The sequence below is a fragment of the Coregonus clupeaformis genome, unplaced genomic scaffold (genome assembly GCF_020615455.1).
Source record: "Coregonus clupeaformis isolate EN_2021a unplaced genomic scaffold, ASM2061545v1 scaf0820, whole genome shotgun sequence".
In the NCBI taxonomy this organism is placed as follows: domain Eukaryota; kingdom Metazoa; phylum Chordata; class Actinopteri; order Salmoniformes; family Salmonidae; genus Coregonus; species Coregonus clupeaformis.
Window position 1 is genome coordinate 185316 of NW_025534275.1, and position 19148 is coordinate 204463.

At 42.2% G+C, this 19148-nt stretch overlaps 1 long non-coding RNA gene across 1 annotated transcript in view; it reads left to right on the plus strand.

The window, feature by feature from the left end:
* The window catches only part of LOC121560158, an 84515-nt gene extending 66403 nt beyond the window's left edge, over nucleotides 1–18112 (plus strand). Inside the window, exon 5 of the long non-coding RNA XR_005998900.1 lies at nucleotides 18041–18112. This is a non-coding gene — a long non-coding RNA (uncharacterized LOC121560158). The remainder of the gene's footprint in view (nucleotides 1–18040) is intronic.
* The last annotated feature ends 1036 nt before the right edge of the window (nucleotides 18113–19148 follow it).

Below are 19148 nucleotides of genomic sequence, written 5' to 3' on the forward strand. Positions count from 1 at the left end.
GGGGGCACATGGCTTGGACGACGTGGCTAACGGAGGCAGAGAAGGGGCGAATTCAAGAGGCAACCAGGTTACGGGGTCACTGGCCAAAGTAGGGAAAGGAGATGTAGAGGCACGGCGTGAGAGACTGAGGTGTGTATCCAGTCCGGTCCGGCCCGTTCCAGTTCCCGGGGTAGAGCCAGGGGTGTGTGCCTCCAGTACGGTCCGGCCTGTTACGACCCCTCGCACCAAGGATACGGTGCGCTTCGCCAGCCCGGCCCGGCCTGTTCCGGCCACTCGCACCAGGGATACGGTGCGCTTCGCCAGCCCAGCCCGGCCTGTTCCGGCCACTCGCACCAGGGATACGGTGCGCGTCGCCAGCCCTTTCCCACCAGTGCCTACACCACGCCCCAAGCCTCCTGTGTGTCTCCCGAGTCCTGTGCGTCCTGTTGCTGCTCTCCGCACTAGGCTTAATGTGAGTCCCCAGGGTCCAGCATGCCCTGTTCCGGCTCTCCGCACTAGCCCTGAGATGCGTGTCCTCAGCCCGGTAACTCCAGTTCCGGCACCACGCACCAGGCCTACGGTGCGCCTCAGACGGCCAGAGTCTGCCGTCTGCCCAACGGGGCCTGAACTGTCCGTCTGCCCAACGCCGTCTGAACTGCCCGTCTGCCCAACGGCGCCTGAACTGCCCGTCTGCCCAACGGCGCCTGAACTGTCCGTCTGCCCAACGCCGTCTGAACTGCCCGTCTGCCCAACGCCGTCTGAACTGTCCGTCTGCCCAACGCCGTCTGAACTGCCCGTCTGTACTGAGCCTGCGGGGCCGCCCGTCTGCCATGAGCCTTCAGAGCCGTCCGCCAGACCGGGAGCCGCTAGAGCTCTCCGCCAGACAGGATCAGCCAGAGCCTTCCGCCAGACAGGATCAGCCAGAGCCTTCCGCCAGACAGGATCAGCCAGAGCCTTCCGCCAGACAGGATCAGCCAGAGCCTTCCGCCAGACAGGATCAGCCAGAGCCTTCCGCCAGACAGGATCAGCCAGAGCCTTCCGCCAGACAGGATCAGCCAGAGCCTTCTGCCAGACAGGATCAGCCAGAGCCTTCTGCCAGACAGGATCAGCCAGAGCCTTCTGCCAGACAGGATCCGCCAGAGCCGTCCAGCCAGGATCCGCCTGAGCCAGCCAGCCAGGATCCGCCAGCTAGTCAGGTACTGTCCCTTAGCCCGGTGCTGCCCCTTAGTCCGGTGCTGCCCCTTAGTCCGGTGCTGCCCCTTAGCCCGGTGCTGCCCCTTAGCCCGGTGCTGCCCTCTAGCCCGGTGCTGCCCCTTAGTCCGGTGCTGCCCCTTAGTCCGGTGCTGCCTCTAAGTCCGGTGCTGCCCCTTAGTCCGGTGCCGCCCCTTAATCCAGGTGGGTTTAGTTGGGGGTGGTCATGTGGAGGGGGCTACGGAAGCGGATAGTGACTAAGGTGGGGTGGGGACCACGACCTGGACCAGAACCGCCACCATGGACAGACGCCCACCCAGACCCTCCCCTAGACTGTATGCTGGTGCGCCCGGAGTGCGCACCTTTAGGGGGGTACTGTGACACTCTGGCTCCATGGACTTTATTATTGAGCCAGGGTTGTTCATTTTCCTTGTTTGGGTGTATTTCTATGTTGGGTATTCTGGTTGTTTCATTTCTATGTGTGGTGATTGTTCGTGATTATTCAGGTGACTCCCAATCGGAGGTAACGAGTGACAGCTGTCGGCTCGTTATCTCTGATTGGGAGCCATATTTATACTGTGTGTTTTCTCGTGGGTATTGTGGGTTTTTGTTCCATGTTTCTGTCAGTGTTACAGAGGACTTCACTATCGTCATTTGTTGTTTTTTGTGGTTGCTTTATTAAATAAAGTCATCATGTTCACTCCACGCGCTGCGTGTTGGTCCGCTTCTTCAGACGATCGTGACAGAACGTCACCATCCTAACCCTAATAACAGTCTTTTTCCCCCTAAAATTGGTGCTGGAACTATTGGTTCCCTTATAATCAAATGCGATATTTTTATGGCTTTAATAACTATCAATGTTGAAAGAGTTAAATTGCTTCTCACTGTTGTTTTAATAGACTGAAGTGTTGATGTTATTGTTGTTACTTCATCCCTAGTTTCCCCTAAGACTTTTAACTCTTTGCTTGTACTTCCATCTATCACCACTAGTGTCAAATGACGTAAAGTAACTTACATTCACTCTCTCTTCCTACTCTAAACCCTAACTTTCAAACTTTTGATTATAACAATACACCTACAATTACCTTGATCTTCCTGCTGGAAACTGTAAATATAGATACTCAATCACCCTCAATCTTCTCTTATCATTCAGCAACGCATACTTTCTCAATGCATCTGCTCCTAACAGATCTAAACTCCTACCATATCTTCCCACTAAACTCTAGAATGTCCTTCATCACTGTTCTCTCTCTGTCTTACTACTAACTTTGAAACTTAGCTTACTGTCTTAGAGTTCCTTCAACCCTAGTTCTCCTAACTTATTTTAATCTAATCTTTTCTCATAACCTTTAAAAACCTTTTCCACTGATTTATTCACAAAATCCCTTCACCACCAATTTTTAGAATATGTGATTGGGAAAGTCCCCATCTGCTTCTGACTTCTTCACACACAGACTTGGCAAACGACTAAACACCCTTTACAGTGGCGGTTTTACACGGAGGCCGGGGGACTCCCTGGAAATGTCCCTGGCCACCCCTGTGGCCCCCCCGTGCTGACCAAATAAAAAATTATGAATTTATAACTATTTTACACGCGAGCGCCAAAAGCGGAACTAATGCAACGCTCTACACGGCAACATTCTACACGGGTAAATTAGAGTGGCGCACAAAAAACTGTATCCTGCCATCTGCCTGCCTGCCACGTGTGGTGCTGCTTCGGTGAATGAGAGCTCAGCAACTACTATTTGCGAGAGGAGCTACGATTTGCAGGAGTCGAAGGTAAGCAAAACGATTTAATATCATAAGTGACTTGTTGTTCTTGCACATAGCCTACATGTTCCTTTTGTTCCTCACACATAAATCAAATCAAGTTTTTAAATGTCTGGTCTCGATTTGTTTAGAAATGTAATCATATCTAAGCAAACTCATCGAAGCAGAAGCAAATATCCAAATGTTAGTAGGCTATCCTTGCTAGGTCTACACAATGTTGTGATGTTAACCACGTAACTTCATCCGTCTTGGCTGTTGCATCGCGATAACAAATACATTTTTAGTAAAGTAATCAACAGGTTATCTGCCAGTGTTAAGTAGGGAGGGATGGTTAGGTAACAAAATGTAATGCATGCCCCTACGTTTTTTCTTCTTCTAATAGTTATCATGAAACGAGGAAGGGACATAAAGTCATTTTTTGCCCCAGCAAACAAAAAAGTGAGAGAAACAAATCGAGGTTTTGAGAAAGTTGAGGAAGAGGGAGAGCCAGCATGTGATGAAAGTGAGGGGTCTGACAAAGAGAGGGAAATTCCAGAGGGTGAGGAGGATGAAGAAGAGGGTGAGGAGGATGAAGAAGAGGGTGAGGAGAATGAAGAAGAGGGCGAGGAGAATGAAGAAGAGGGTGAGAAGCATGAAGAAGAAAGCATACAGGGACAGAGAGATGAACAGCCAGAGGGACAGCAAGTGGATCCATGTGGATCAAGTACTACACCATCAGGTTTGTGATGAGGAAGGTTCTTACTATTTGCAAAGCAATGCAATTACAATGTAATGGTAGGCCTGCTGGGTGTCCTTAAAATGCTGCTTTCTGCTGTTAATTCTTTTTGTGTCAATATGGCTCTGTTTTTTTTTAAGTAAATACTTTGCCTACATTTTGAAATACATGCAGATATACAGTAAATAAATGTTGTAGTTGTGCCCTATGTTTACTGTCCATCTTCTTCAGATATCAGCAAGTCTAAGTATGACGTACCAGTACAGCCGAACTTGAAGATATTCCCAACCACACTGATGGGGGACAGAAGACGAAGCTTCAGACCAAACTGGTACACTACTCATCCATGGCTTGAGTATTCTGTAATGACGGACTCTACATGTTGCTATGCATGTAGACATTTTAGCACACCAAATGCCCCAGACACCGTTTTTGTTTCAACACCTGGTTTTACAAACTGGAAAAAGGCAACTATGAGAAATGCAGGGTTTTCACTACATGCAAAGTCTGAACGACACAAGTGTGCAATGATCGCATGGAGGGATTATCAAAGAGCTGTTAGAACTGACGCAACACTAACAGATCTCCTTGACAAAGAACACACTAAACAAGTACAAGAAAATCAGGCATACATTAAAACAGTTGGGGAAGTGCTGTTGCTTACAGCTACACAAAACATAGCACAAAGAGGACATGATGAATCTGAAGGGTCCACTAACAAAGGAAACTTTAGGGAAATTCTTAACACAGTTGCTAACCACGACCAACTTGTTAAGAGAAGATTAACTTTCATTCACAATGAAAAGTACACAAGCAAGATCATCCAGAATGAGGTTTTGGGTTGTTTGGCAGAAATGGTTCGGTCTGAAATCATAGAAGAAGTGAAGAAAAGTGAGGTTTTTAGCGTCATGGCAGATGAAACAAAGGATATTTCAAAAAAATAACAGATGTCCTTCACACTCAGGTACTATTACAATGGGGGCCATTAAGGAGAGTTTTCTCCATTTTGAATCTGCAGAGAGGTTAGATGCAGCAGGGCTTACTGGAAAAATAGTACACTTACTGGAACGTTATGGCCTGGACTACAAAAATAACCTCGTAGGCCAAGCGTACGATGGCGCTGCCGTTATGAGCGGTAAGCATTCAGGGGGTTCAGGCAAGGATCAAAGAACAGGCTAAATTTGCCTTCTACGTCCATTGTAGTGCTCATTGTCTGAATTTAGTGTTAGTTGATGTAGTCAAAAGTGTCCCAGAAACGGAGGAGTTTTTTCTTTGTTACAGAGTCTTTATATGTTTACTTCTTCCTCATATGTGCATCCAAAATGGCTGTCTCTCCAAAGAGAAATGTATGGCAGAACCAGAGAGCTGCAACGTTTAAGCGACACACGTTGGTCATGCCGATTTCTAGCCCTACGTAATATCATGGACACTCTACCTGCCCTTAAACGACTACTGCAAGAGATTGCTCAAGAACGTCATGGTGAAAGAACTGTTGAGGCCCGAGGTCTTCTTGCTCAAATTGACCTAGAATTTGTTGTGCATCTTGTTACTCTGCGTAAGTTGTTTGGGGAGACAAAGCTATTGTCTGACATGTTACAGTCACAAACTGTTGATCTGTCAAGTGCTGTTGACTTAGTAAAATGCTTTAGTCCTGACATTGAAAGACCACAGGCAGGAGTCTTTCTTTGATGAGTTGTGGGATGAAGCATTGAATATTTGTGAGCAGTGTGATTCTGCAACAAGGTCAGTGGCGAAACGTCAGAAAATGCTGAGCTCTAGACTCAGTGGCTACTGCACGCTAAGCACTGTTGGTCAGAGGGAGGTAGAACGTGACAAAGATATGTTTCTCACATCATTTTTCTATCCTGTAATTGACAGCATGCTCAATGAGTTGAACAGACGTTTCTCCAATACAAACTGTGAGCTCATGAGAAGCATACAGTCTCTCAGTCCCCAGAGTGATACCTTTTTAAAGGAGAGCAATGTTTTTTCATTTGGCCGTTTGTATAATGCAGACATTGATGATTTAGGGCATGAGCTCCATCAATTTAAGAGAGTTTTGGACAGAAAAATACAGAGTGGTGAAGTCAAAAAGCCATGCAGTACAGTTGAGCTGGTTTGTTTTATTGAGCCATACAGGGAAGTTTTCTTTGAGCTCTTTAGACTGTGCAAGATTGCTGCAACCCTTCCTGTAAGCTCAGCCTCTTGCGAACGCAGTTTCTCCACACTGAAACTGATAAAAACCTTCCTGCGGTCCACCACTAGTGATGAGAGACTCAGTGATCTTGGTGTCCTGAGCATAGAGTCCAGAAGGGCCAAGGCTCTGGATCTTGATGTATTTGTGGACCGTTTTTGCCAGACAGCACAACCGCCGTATCCTGTTGCTGTAGTGTATCTATATGATATATACGCTAGTAGCGTATGAGTGCCGCTGTGAGGAAAAAGAGATATAATGAACAATAAAACAACAAGCTTGAGCTTCTTAAGACACGGTGGGTTTATCTGTTCTCAATACCACCGGTAAAATGAATGGAGTTAGTCTGGTGTCCACATGAAGTTACGTGTGTAGACAAAGAGTCTGGTGTCCATATGAAGTTACATGTGTAGACAGAGACAGTCTGGTGTCCATATGAAGTTAGATGTGTAGACAAAGAGTCTGGTGTCCATATGAAGTTACATGTGTAGACAGAGACAGTCTGGTGCCCATATGAAGTTAAATGTGTAAACAAAGACAGTCTGGTGTCCATATGAAGTTACATGTGTAGACAGAGACAGTCTGGTGCCCATATGAAGTTAAATGTGTAAACAAAGACAGTCTGGTGTCCATATGAAGTTACATGTGTAGACAGAGACAGTCTGGTGCCCATATGAAGTTACATGTGTAGACAAAGAGTCTGGTGTCCATATGAAGTTACATGTGTAAACAGAGACGGTCTGGGGGTCCATATGAAGTTAGATGTGTAGACAAAGACAGTCTGGTGTCCACATGAAGTTACATGTGTCTACTTAGATGAACCCACCGTGTCTTAAGAAGCTGAAGCTTGTTTTATTTTTCATTTTACATCATCTATCTTTTTTTCCTCACAGTACCAGTAGTTCCACACACTACTAGAGTGTATGTATGTTTGTATGTATGTATATATATCCCACCAATCCTCTCTCAAGAGGTTTTCAAAAAGGGGCAAACTCATGTCTCAAGACCTGCTTCTGTTGGTTCCCCTCTCCTGCCTGTAACTTTCCATCCACATCCCCAAAGTTTTGTGGCCCATTATGACATCACTCCATTAAGTGATTGCTGCATGTACTGCTCTAAGGAAACACTTCTCTCTCTCTCTCTCTCTCTCTCTCTCTCTCTCTCTCTCTCGATAGATAGATAGAGTTTATGATTTTATTCTTTTGAATTATCTCTGCCAAACATCTATGTACTACAAATCTTCAAGCTCCACAGATGTTTTATGGCATCCACTAAACCTCTTTAGATATTTGTAAATTATACAGTGTGATAACTTTCAACGAAAGTTTATTTTATTTTTTACCAAATATGATTTTTCCTTTTGAAAACAAGCAAAGCAAGAAAAAAAAGAAACAAAATCACTCCAATCATTGCACACTTGTGTCGTTCAGACTTTGCAGGTCCAGCTTTGACATGATGATCTAACTAACACTAATATTGTAACTAATATTGTAACTGAAATATGTATGATCCTATGATGAGCGATTGCTTACTTCCCTTTCACTCTTAAAAAATTACTGAAAAAAAATGTGTATAAAAAGGTATATGTAGTATATGTTTGTTTAGTGAGCATTCATGCTGTCATTTTTTCCTAATGTGAACTATGGTGGAAATGTGCTGTCCTAAATGGACTTGCCCATATATGTTGTAAAGCCTTTTTTTGTACACCTGCTCATCAACTGACAGTGAAGTACACAAAGACACAGACACACACACACACACACACAGACACCTGTAATATTCTTGTTTTCATGTTGTTGCTGATATCCATCAGTGTTGTTCATATTGCTACATTGTGTTGACATGATTGTTGCTTTTAAACGAATGTTAACTTAATGTTTATTGTCTGCATCCTATTGGACTACTGGATGTTAATGTGTAACACGTTTCCCTGTTTATGTGCTTTAGCAATACTGTATGTCAATATGGTCATGCTAGTAAAGCCTCTTTGAATTGAATTTCTTTTCTGATTTGGTTTATTTTACCTAAATGGATACAGGGTAGTGTGTTTTGTTTATAAATCACTCAGAAAGTTTTCTTTCTTAAAACAAAATGTGGAATCAACTGTCCACAGTAGTGGGGCTTCCATAAATAGGAAATGGCACATTGTTGTACCCTTTGTTGTATCCTGGAGTTTTGTTCACATTGAATATGAACCCTGTATTTGTACCCTGTACTTTTTAATTTTTTATTTATTTATTTTTTCATTTTTATGGCACTATCTCTCTTGCATCTGCACTCTTGTACAAAATACGTGTTATAATAAATGTCATATGATTTTAAAGTAAAATAAAGTTTATAATCTTTGAATATCATGTGTTGCCAGTTTTTTTATGTGTGCCCCCCTGATTAAACACTGGCCCCTCCTTGGCCCCCCTAGTAAAATGTGTCTAGAACCGCCACTGACCCTTTAGCCTAGCCTGAAATCTCTTGGTGTAAGAATGTAACCCAGAATAACAGTCACCCCTTTTAACTTTATTTTTCAGACAGATTGTCTAATAGGCAGTCTAATAGATTATCATCCTTCCTATGATATTATCTTTTTAAGCAAATATGATTCCCAAAAACCCTACTTTTTAAAATCTTCTACCAGACAGTTGTCTAGTGTACATCTTATTGTACAGTTGAATTTACACCATGCATCTCTTCCCAACAATGCAATAGGTGTATTGTTCTAATATTAGTATGTCTATTTTAATTTCTCTTTGATTTTTATAGCAGATCTCAATTGGTTCCCTAAGAGTAATTAACTGTTTTACTACCTCAAATCCCTATCCTAATTAGTTAATTTTACATAGTGATATGTTTAACCTCTTTAGGCTGAACACAGATAAAAGCTTTTCCACTATTCACCATCACTTCTAATGGTCGGTTGTTTATTTTCACCTCAATTGTTGGATATTTTTGTTCTTCTCCCTAAATCGGTGCTATCAGCTGACACCCCCCTTCGTATCTTCTAGGCACTCTAGAATCATTTAAGGGTTCAAATAGAGAACAGGTGATCTTCACTTGCTCCTTTATCTTCCTCAGAAATGTCCTCTGTTGTTTCCTCCTGGCGCATTGCACCAACAGGTAAAGTGACCAACCTGTCCATAATTCTAACAGTCTTCTGGAGATTGCTGGAAGTGTAGCTGAAATCTTCTTCCTCCTTCTAAGCCTTCCCGTCCTCTTCCTCTCCAATTCTGTATCTGTCCAGAAACTGTCTGTGGATATGAAACACCTGGTACCGCCCTTGGTGGCTGGTACAATTGCGGTTGACCTTGTTCAGTTGAAGCTGTAGTAGTGATTGTTGATTTGGTTCACTCTGATTCTTCATAACCAAAGCTTCTCTTCTCCTTCTTCTCCACCAGTTGTAAGTTGTATTTGATTGAGTTTTCTGAGAGTTTCTTGGTCCTGTTCCTTCTTGCTGTTGACATATCAGTATTCTTCAAAAGGTTATATTCTAAGTTCTGTCCTCGAAATATCATCTTCCATCATCTTCTTACTAGTGGCCTTTCCTTTGGCCTCACTGTATTCTTCTCCTCCAATTCTTGGGATCCTTTTCTCAGCAGTTTTTTCTTCTCTTCATCTTTATCTTCATCTTTCCGAACCTCATTCTTCTCTTAGTTTCCAGACATCTCAGTTTTTCTTACTTCTGGAGTTTTGGATTCATCTTCATTGTCGTTTCTGCTGGTCCTCTATCTATTATTCGTTTATCTTCATCTCTGATGCAACAATCACCCTCCTGGATGATCCCTGGAAGCTGAGGATAAACATCCCTAAGCTCTACTTCCTTCTCATAAGGTGGGTGTCTTATTGCTGAATCCGTATGTGAGAAAGGTGTACTAACTTCTGCCATTAGTTTTCCTGTCGCCTTCTCTATACCGTTGTTTATCTTATCGCTGGAATCTTTTATCAGTTTTTGTTTGAGAATGAAGGGCAACTTTTGTTTCATTTGCCGGATAACCTAGCAATACTTTAGTTAAAGGGTTACTATTTTGTACTATATCAATCGGTGTAATGACTTTATAGCCTTGCTGTCCTTTTTCTCCCCATTATAACAACCCTTTTATATTCCTTTATCGTGAATTATTTTATTTTAGACTATATAGCCTATGGCTTCCCCCCTTTAATTATTAATATAAACCTAAACAACCCAAAAAAAAAAAAAATTTTTTTTTTTTTTAATAAATCAATGAAAATATGAATATGAAAAAATTCAATTATTAATAAATCAATGAAAATATGAATATGAAAAAATTCAATTAAATTTTTTATTCAAAAACAATTTCTAATTAAAATAAAAAATCTATTAAAAAATCAATTAAAATTTATGAATAATTAAAACCAATTTTTTATTTCTACATCCTATGTCACCAATTTATCAATTAGTGGTGGCTATCTTACCACAACCCATCAAATGCAAGTAGTCAACTTCAGACTACAATACCCATAAACAAAGCCTGTAACCCTACCATTACTACAATTCCCATAACCCCTTGCTCTATAAGCACCTAATTATCTTTATTTTACAGAATAATGTCAGTCCTTGATTCCCAACACAACTCCAATCAACCCCAGTGATGCATAGCCTCCAAAATGCAAATTTTATTCAAATGATCAGTCTGTTGCCAAGCCTCTGTGAAATTGTCATAACATCAAATATCCTGTAGGGGAAGATTTTGTGAACTAGCCTGATATCTGATCCTCTGCCGCGTCACACCTTGTCACGTCAGTCAGCCCCTCCTCTCTTTCTCCTCTGACACTCCTCTCGTCCTATCGCCTCTCATATGACAAAAGAACAGAGACACAGGAAAATAGTTTAGTAGTTAATGCAATACTGAGTTACTTCAACCATATTCAATATTCCTTCGTTCACATTCGCTCTAAGAATCCACTCAGGACTAAATAGATCGCTCAAAAACATTTTTATTTTATTTTAATCCGTCATTTAATTTAATTCATTATAATCCGTCAACATATCTAATTTATAATTTCAATAGGTCACAAAACAAGTTTAATCTTTAACCAACAGCCGATGTAACACCTAGAAGATTTAATTCATTTTCAAATCTTTCCTCTTTGTTCCCTCGTCTGTGTTTCTCTGTCTCCCCCTGCAGTGTAACAGATGTGTTGTTTAGTAAAATCCCACGCATGCGCGATACATTCAAAAATACTTTTTCACCGTGGAAGGGAGATTCTTAGATCTCTCCCCAACCCAAATAGACGGTTAACAGTCCTGCTGTACCTCCGTTTTCCCCTCATAGTCAACCAACATTTAACAGCGCTCACAAAACATAGAACTTGAATTCCACAGACAAACATAATTTAAGAGGCTTTCTCCCATCGCAGTGGACCTCCACGGTCACATGTTAGCATGCAGCATATTAGCATTAGCATTTAGCCTTAGCCTGTATGCACCATGTAGCATAAAAACAATGCACCTGACATTGCGTCTTTAATTACTTTTTCCTTTTTTCTAACTTTAGGCTGCCGTGAGTTCTGGATATTTTTATGAGCGGTCCCCCCCAAGCAGATATCCCATCGAATAGAAGATGGGCAAGCAACCCCCACTAAATCTACAACCAAACTCCAGTCCAAGACTGACTGACCTGGAACCCCTAACGCGTTACCAGGATTTTAATGGCCCACCATGCGGTCGCCTCGTTTGTTCCGAGGGCTTATCAAATCCTGCAATGTCCTAACTTGTATACATATCTTGGCCCCGATTGATCTTGACTTACTATTCAAGCAACACATCTCTATAAACAATCCATAAGCTCTACTCACTTTTGTGCTGTTTTAAAATGTTTATAATGATTAGCCAGACCCCCAGTTATCAGCAATAACGCCACACAAGGCACGGTCGTAATGGTACATTTCTCCAGTGTACAATCACATAGCATCCAAACTAACAATCTCCAAAGCTGTGAGGAAAACTCACCCTTTTCTGGCACTTCAGACCGAGTTAGCTTGGCGGCTGAATGAAACAGAGGAGAGATGCAGACCAGCCCCACGTTGGGCGCCATTTGTCGTATCGCGTAAGTGCTGGCAATTATTGCTGATGAACAAAGGAGTCTGCTCATACTGAACCTTGATCATAAGTTTATTCATATTACAAGCTTTCAGCATAAGTGACAGATGTCATGACACCCGGAGAACGGCGTCCCAGATTGCAATGGCCGTTCTGACTCCCTCTTTGTCTTGCTCATACTTATAAACAATGCAAACAGATGGGTTGCTCCCTCTTCTGGCCAATCACCAGTCTCCCCTGTCTACAACACACTTCCTGTCTGTTGTATGTGGCGTTACACTAAAACATTCCCTCTTGATACTAAAATCCACGTCCTCTCCGGTTCCACTTAAAAAATTAACAACGTCATAATCTTCATATACGATAGTATTTTATTACATTTCCACTGGATCAGAGAATTACATTTTTCCCTTTCATGCCAAGTGGTTATCGAAAGGGAGAGAGCTGGAAATATTGTTCAAATACTTTGAGGAACTACTGTCATTCTTAATTGATTCTAAAAACAGACTTTGTTTACTTGCTGTTTGAGGTGAAGAAAAATTACTTTGAGAAGCTCCACAGCTCATTAGTGGTGGTGAGTTAAGACAATCAGAAATACTATCAGACATCCCCAAATGGGCACATTTATAGGCCTACAGTCGTGGTCAAAAGTTTTGAGAATGACACAAATATAAATTTTCACAAAGTCTGCTGCCTCAGTTTTTTGATGGCAATTTGCATATACTCCAGAATGTTATGAAGAGTGATCAGATGAATTGCAATTAATTGCAAAGTCCCTCTTTGCCATGAAAATGAACTTAATCCCCAAAAAACATTTCCACTGCATTTCAGCCCTGCCACAAAAGGACCAGCTGACATCATGTCAGTGATTCTCTTGTTAACACAGGTGAGAGTGTTGACGAGGACAAGGCTGGAGATCACTCTGTCATGCTGATTGAGTTAGAATAACAGACTGGAAGCTTTAAAAGGAGGGTGGTGCTTGAAATCATTGTTCTTCCTCTGTTAACCATGGTTATCTGCAAGGAAACACGTGCCGTCATCATTGCTTTGCACCAAAAGGGCTTCACAGGCAAGGATATTGGTGTTAGTAAGATTGCACCTAAATCAACCATTTATCGGATCATCAAGAACTTCAAGGAGAGAGGTTAAATTGTTGTGAAGAAGGCTTCAGGGCGCCCAAGAAAGTCCAGCAAGCGCCAGGACCGTCTCCTAAAGTTGATTCAGCTGCGGGATCGGGGCACCACCAGTGCAGAGCTTGCTCAGGAATGGCAGCAGGCAGGTGTGAGTGCATCTGCACGCACAGTGAGGCGAAGACTTTAGGAGGATGGCCTGGTGTCAAGAAGGGCAGCGAGGAAGCCACTTCTCTCCAGGAAAAACATCAGAGACAGACTGATAATCTGCAAAAGGTACAGGGATTGGACTGCTGAGGACTGGGGTAAAGTCATTTTCTTGTTTGGGGCATCCGGAAAGAAGCTTGTCTGGAGAATACAAGGTGAGCGCTCCCATCAGTACTGTGTCATGCCAACAGTAAAGCATCCTGAGACCATTCATGTGTGGGGTTGCTTCTCAGCCAAGGGAGTGGGCTCACTCACAATTTTGCCTAAGAACACAGCCATGAATAAAGAACGGTACCAACACATCCTCCGAGAGCAACTTCTCCCAACCCTCCAAGCACAGTTTGGTGACGAACAATGCCTTGTCCAGCATGATGGAGCACCTTGCCATAAGGCAAAAGTGATAATTAAGTGGGTCCATGGCCAGGAAAACAGACCTTAATCCCATTGAGAACTTGTGGTCAATCCTCAAGAGGCGAGTGGACAAACAAAAACCCACATATTCTGACAAACTCCTAGCATTGATTATGCAAGAATGGGCTGCCATCAGTCAGGATGTGGCCCAGAAGTTAATTGACAGCATGCCAGCGCGGATTGCAGAGGTCTTGAAAAAGAAGGGTCAACACTGCAAATATTGACTCTTTGCATAAACTTAATGTAATTGTCAATAAAATCTTTTGACACTTATGGAATGCTTGTAATTCTACTTCAGTATACCATAGTAACATCTGACAAAAATATCTAAAAACACTGAAGCAGCAAACTTTGTGAAGACCAATACTTAAATTAACAAAAACTTGTTTCTCACAAGTGTAGTGTAGGTTGTGAGTTCTGCAAAACACATGTCCACTGACAATGAGAACTGTAGGCCTAAATGACTATAATAAAAATACAGGTCCTAAAATTAACACCCGCCACCTGCCAAATGCGGGTCGATTTTGGCATTGGCTGGTAAGATGTCCATTTCACCAGCCATGTTGGAGGGTGGTCAGGGCTCCACAGTGCGAACATTTCACTTACATTTGGGCATAAACATAGTCAAGTATGATCATATTTATAGGAAAGTAAATGCTGCAGTACCGTTTTGTTTCATAGCTGGTAAATTAATCGCACAAAGTCAAAGAACTACAAATCCTATAGCCTATCCTACCTCGAGCTGCAACAATGCCTGGCTAGGGGCTGTGTGCAGTGCACGTGAATAGCTGAGTGAAATATTTGTTTTTAGAAGCACTGTGCACAGGCATAACAGTTGGTCTAATTTACTTGAAACGAAATTCTACTGAAGTGAGACTTTGTCCTTGTGTTTCTTGGCTATTTACATTGTTTTGTTCACAAGCTAGGTTGTTTTTCAACGTTTGAGTTTCAACTGCTAGGAAGAGAAGACAACACAGCTATTAGTCAGACTCTGGCTGCGTTTCAAACATGTAAAAGACACACCCTCCTCCACTTACCCTCGCATTATGCCCTTGGGGTAATCACCATGGCCATCTTTGCGTTGGTCCAAACAATTAGCCAAGCAAGGGAAGTTGGCAACGTAAGCCTGAAACGCCCCATGATTCAATTGTTTAGTGTCATGGGGAAAAGCCTCTATTAACCTTTAGTAAAGTTTGGAAATCAACTTGAGGTTTGTCAGACTGCCTTAAAATAGTTTCAATCTTTGAAGCTTCTGGCTTGTTCAGTGTTTGCATCACTGAGAGAATAAAGTTCTTCCCTGGTTGCCTGACCCTGCAGAGACCCCTGTCACCATCTGAACTTGCTCAGATGAGGCATGACAAAGAATTACCTTGGTGTACATTTATACATGATATTATCCAAGAATAGAATCAATGGTTCAATAATTGAAATGACCATTATTCCCAGATCCCAGACTGTAGCCTACTCATCAACTCAAGATGGAACGTTGTATCCATTCACTGATTGTTATAATATACTGCAAAATTAACCTGAGCTCCGTAGACTGGTCTTCCCTGGCTGTCTGACCCTTCTGGGCACCTGTCACCATCTGATCCTGCTAAGACATGATGAGCATAGTATTGTGTACTGACTGTGCACCATGACAGCGTAGCCTGTAGAGCTGTTTATACCGTCTCAGTGTGAAAAGTAGGGAGTTAGCTAGGGAAACTGACAGATCAATAATGTTACATTGCTATACTAACTCTAATAAACACTCACATTGCAATGTCAAAAAATTTCAGAATACCGGTCTTCAATCGTTTGGCCGCTAGTTTCATCATTTGATTCAGGTCTAGTGTGATTGAGGCAAAAATAATAGCTAAAGTTAGTGAGCTAGCTAGCTACTATTTGTGGGTAGCTCTAATGGTACATCAACTGACGAAAACTAGCCAAGTTAATTGCCTTCTGTTGAAATGGGACAAAAAGTCTACAAAACATTTCCATACACACAACAGCTGTTAGATATTGCTAACTGATAGATAGCTAGAGGATAAAGCTGAACTGGCTGTGGTAGCTACTAGCTAGCTAGTTCATTCTCTTCAGACAGAACTTCAGTCGAGAGGGGATGAAACATTACTGTAGGTAACGTTACATGTCAGTTATACTACTAGTTCAGTACTGGGAATAAATAAATGTTTTCTGTTAAGTCAAACAGCAGTTACCTTGCCAGCTACATCAGTCAAATAAGGAGTAGCCAGTTTCTGCTCTATTTGCTTTTACAACTCTGAGAAAAAGCACAACACACAAAGAGACAGCAGCTGCAGACAGCAGCACCATGTCTTTCAGAAGCTTTGCCTTCACACAGCCTGACTGCACGCTCTGTGGTGTCTGTGTGGTCCTAAATCCTGCCGGCAGAAACCGCCAAACAGCCTACCCGACCACTCTGAGGCGTACGCATGGTCCTAAAGACAACGATGCCACTTTTAGTATCACAGTGCAATGCTAAAACTGGGGGGACAAAAATGCCATTTTAGAATGAGGGGGTCATGTCCCCCATCCCCTGGGAAAGTTGCGCCCCTGCTGATGTCAACAATAATCATTTTCATTCATCATTTAATTTGCGGCTGTCTGTCCCCCGCCTCTCTCAGAGTCCCCTGTGGCCGACACTGATTTCATTGTTAAACCCACAGCCAACAATTGTGTCCTTGGGGGTTTGCCCCATTGTGTCTTGTGCCGTTTAAAAAGCTGTAGCTTGGGAACCCTCCCGTTAATTATTCAACGCTCCCCGCTACATGTTGGCCCCCGTCGGATTCTTTCCTAACTAATATCATTGTTGAGTCAGTGAGAAGGAAATAGAAATCACAATGCCACAGAGCAGCGTGGGAAGAAGGAAGGGGATGGTGTCATTAGCTGATTGGTGTCGGCTGATGAGTGTCAGCGGGAGTAGAATGAGGGGCCCGTGGACCATGCTAATGTGTCCAGGAGATAATGATTAAGAATGTTAACTGAACAGAGGAGCAGCGGAGGAGGGAGGGGGGTGGTGGGGGAGGAGAAGCGTCCCCACTGACAAGGCCAATGAGCAGCTCATAAATGGCTCTGTCCAGCCATTTACTTACATTTACATTTTAGTCATTTAGCAGACGCTCTTATCCAGAGCGACTTACATATTTTTTTATACTGGCCCCCTGTGGGAATCGAACCCACAACCCTGGCGTTGCAAACGCCATGCTCTATCAAATGAGCTACATCCCTGCCGGCCATTCCCTTCCCTACCCTGGACGACGCTGGGGCAATTGTGCGCCGCCCATGAGTCTCCCGGTCGCGGCCGGCTGCGACAGAGCCTGGATTCGAACCAGGATCTCTAGTGACACAGTTAGCACTGCGATGCAGTGCCTTAGACCACTGCGCCACTCAGGAGACTACTCACCACGTACTGTAGCTATTGAGTTTGGGTGTGATCTCGGCGGGGTTCTCCAAAAGCTGCCAGACTGGCTGACCCACTAGGTGTACAGATGGACCGAGAGGTCCATTTCTGAGGGCTTTTGGGGAATACATTCAAGTATAGTTGATCTTGTTTTGAGTGGAAAAGGGACTGCAACACAATATCAGTCAATGCAGGAAATTAACTAGAACCTGGAGAAATCAGAGTCTAAATCAACTGATACACTGTAGATTGAAATGTTTGCGCAACACGCTCAAAATAGCGATGACCTCGAACGTGCCCACATATGTCGACATTGACGTCACGTGACAGTGTGCAAAGAACAGGGGTCAAGAAGAAGGTCAGCGTGCACAATGCAGACGTGAGCGATTGCTGCAAAATAAATAAAGTGTTGTACACGAGACAAAAACGTCAATGCAGGAGAGAGAAAGTACGTTTTCCATGCAATTTGTTTTGCTTTTATGGATACATTAATTCTGCTGGGTAGCATTTGGTTGGCTAGCTAACTAACCATATTTTTGTTTGGTCTACCAACTAGGCTAGCTAGCTAGCTAGTTAGCTACCATACAGAATATACTTTCCATTCAATATGTTGAGTTTTTGGGTTATTAACAATCTAGCTAGTTTTCTAACCTTGACTAGCTAGGTAGCTACCTAAAGCTGGCAAATAGCTATGCTATGGTCGCCACTCGCTAGCTAACTAACTAACTTTAGGAAGCTGACTGGTTCGATGGTCTTATCTTCCCTGAAACGTTAGTTCCTTTTCAATGTCACTAAACACTAATGGTAGATAACTTATTAGTGTTAGCAAGCCCTATTGTTGGTAGCTGGATAACACAACAACTAGCTAATTAGCTAGCTAGCTAGGCCTAGCTATAGGCCTAAACTATAGAAATCAGGATGATGATACTAGTATAGGTTAATGTAGTGTCTATGGTAAATTGTCATACATTCTTCTTCTCTACCACAGATTCCCACAAGGTCTCAGACTCCAAGATGGACAAATGCTTACAAGAAGAAACAGATGAAGACAGAGACAGAGTTGACGATTTCCATCGTTACTTGTAATATTAAAAAGAAAGAGACAATCCCGCTTTTCTAAATGAGCTATCTAGGCTACTTACTATAGGCTACATATTTAAATCACCACTATAATAGTTATGTTTTATTTTATTGAGTAGGATTATACCTTTGTTTAATCTAATTAATACAATTACAAAGCTAACAATAAAAAGTATTATTATTGTGTAAGAAATGTATGGTCAAATGTAACAACAAATAGTAACAAAGATAGCTAATAATGTAAGCATACTGTGTCCATAATAAGTATATAGGTTGTATGTTGGGAGCTTTTGGGAAAGAGCACAGTTAGAAAGATATGGCATATAGAAGCAAACCGGATGGACATCATGAAAATGATCGGAGAGGTTGAGAGTAGAAGAAGTTCAGGAGCAAAAATAAAATAAAAATAAAATATATATAATATAATTATTGTAAAATTAACTGTCCATAAGGTGTAGATAGTAAGTATAGACCGGAAGTAGAGGCCTGGGCATTGCATAATTTACTCCAAGTAGGGAAAGGATGGCAGGGTTGAAAAGTAATAAAGGGGAGTATATATATAAAAAACATGGGGGATTGGAAGTGATGCAGACAATTACATTGATAGAAGATACAATCTATCTGCAATATTAAGCTGATCCATCCCCCCCAAAAAAAAGAAGAAAAAAGAAACATTTATTGTCTTTTTACATGTTGTTGTAAAGTTGACTAAAGTAGAAGCTCATCTTCTGTTTGCAGTAATTATATAGAAATTGCTCATAAATAGCTAAAACTAGCTTGTACTTATGCAGATATTACAGATAGTAGTCTGTGGTGTATTCATGTTTTTCTTTTCTCACTTGGATGGCACTTTCAGAAGCTGACTATTAGATTGTCAGGATGGGTAATGTACTTTGTAGGTACACAATAATTACAAGTAAGTACCCCTCAAGATACACTTCACTTTAACTAACTAAATCCTAAACACTTAGTAATTACATTGTACTTATGCAGATATTACATGTATTCTGACTGTG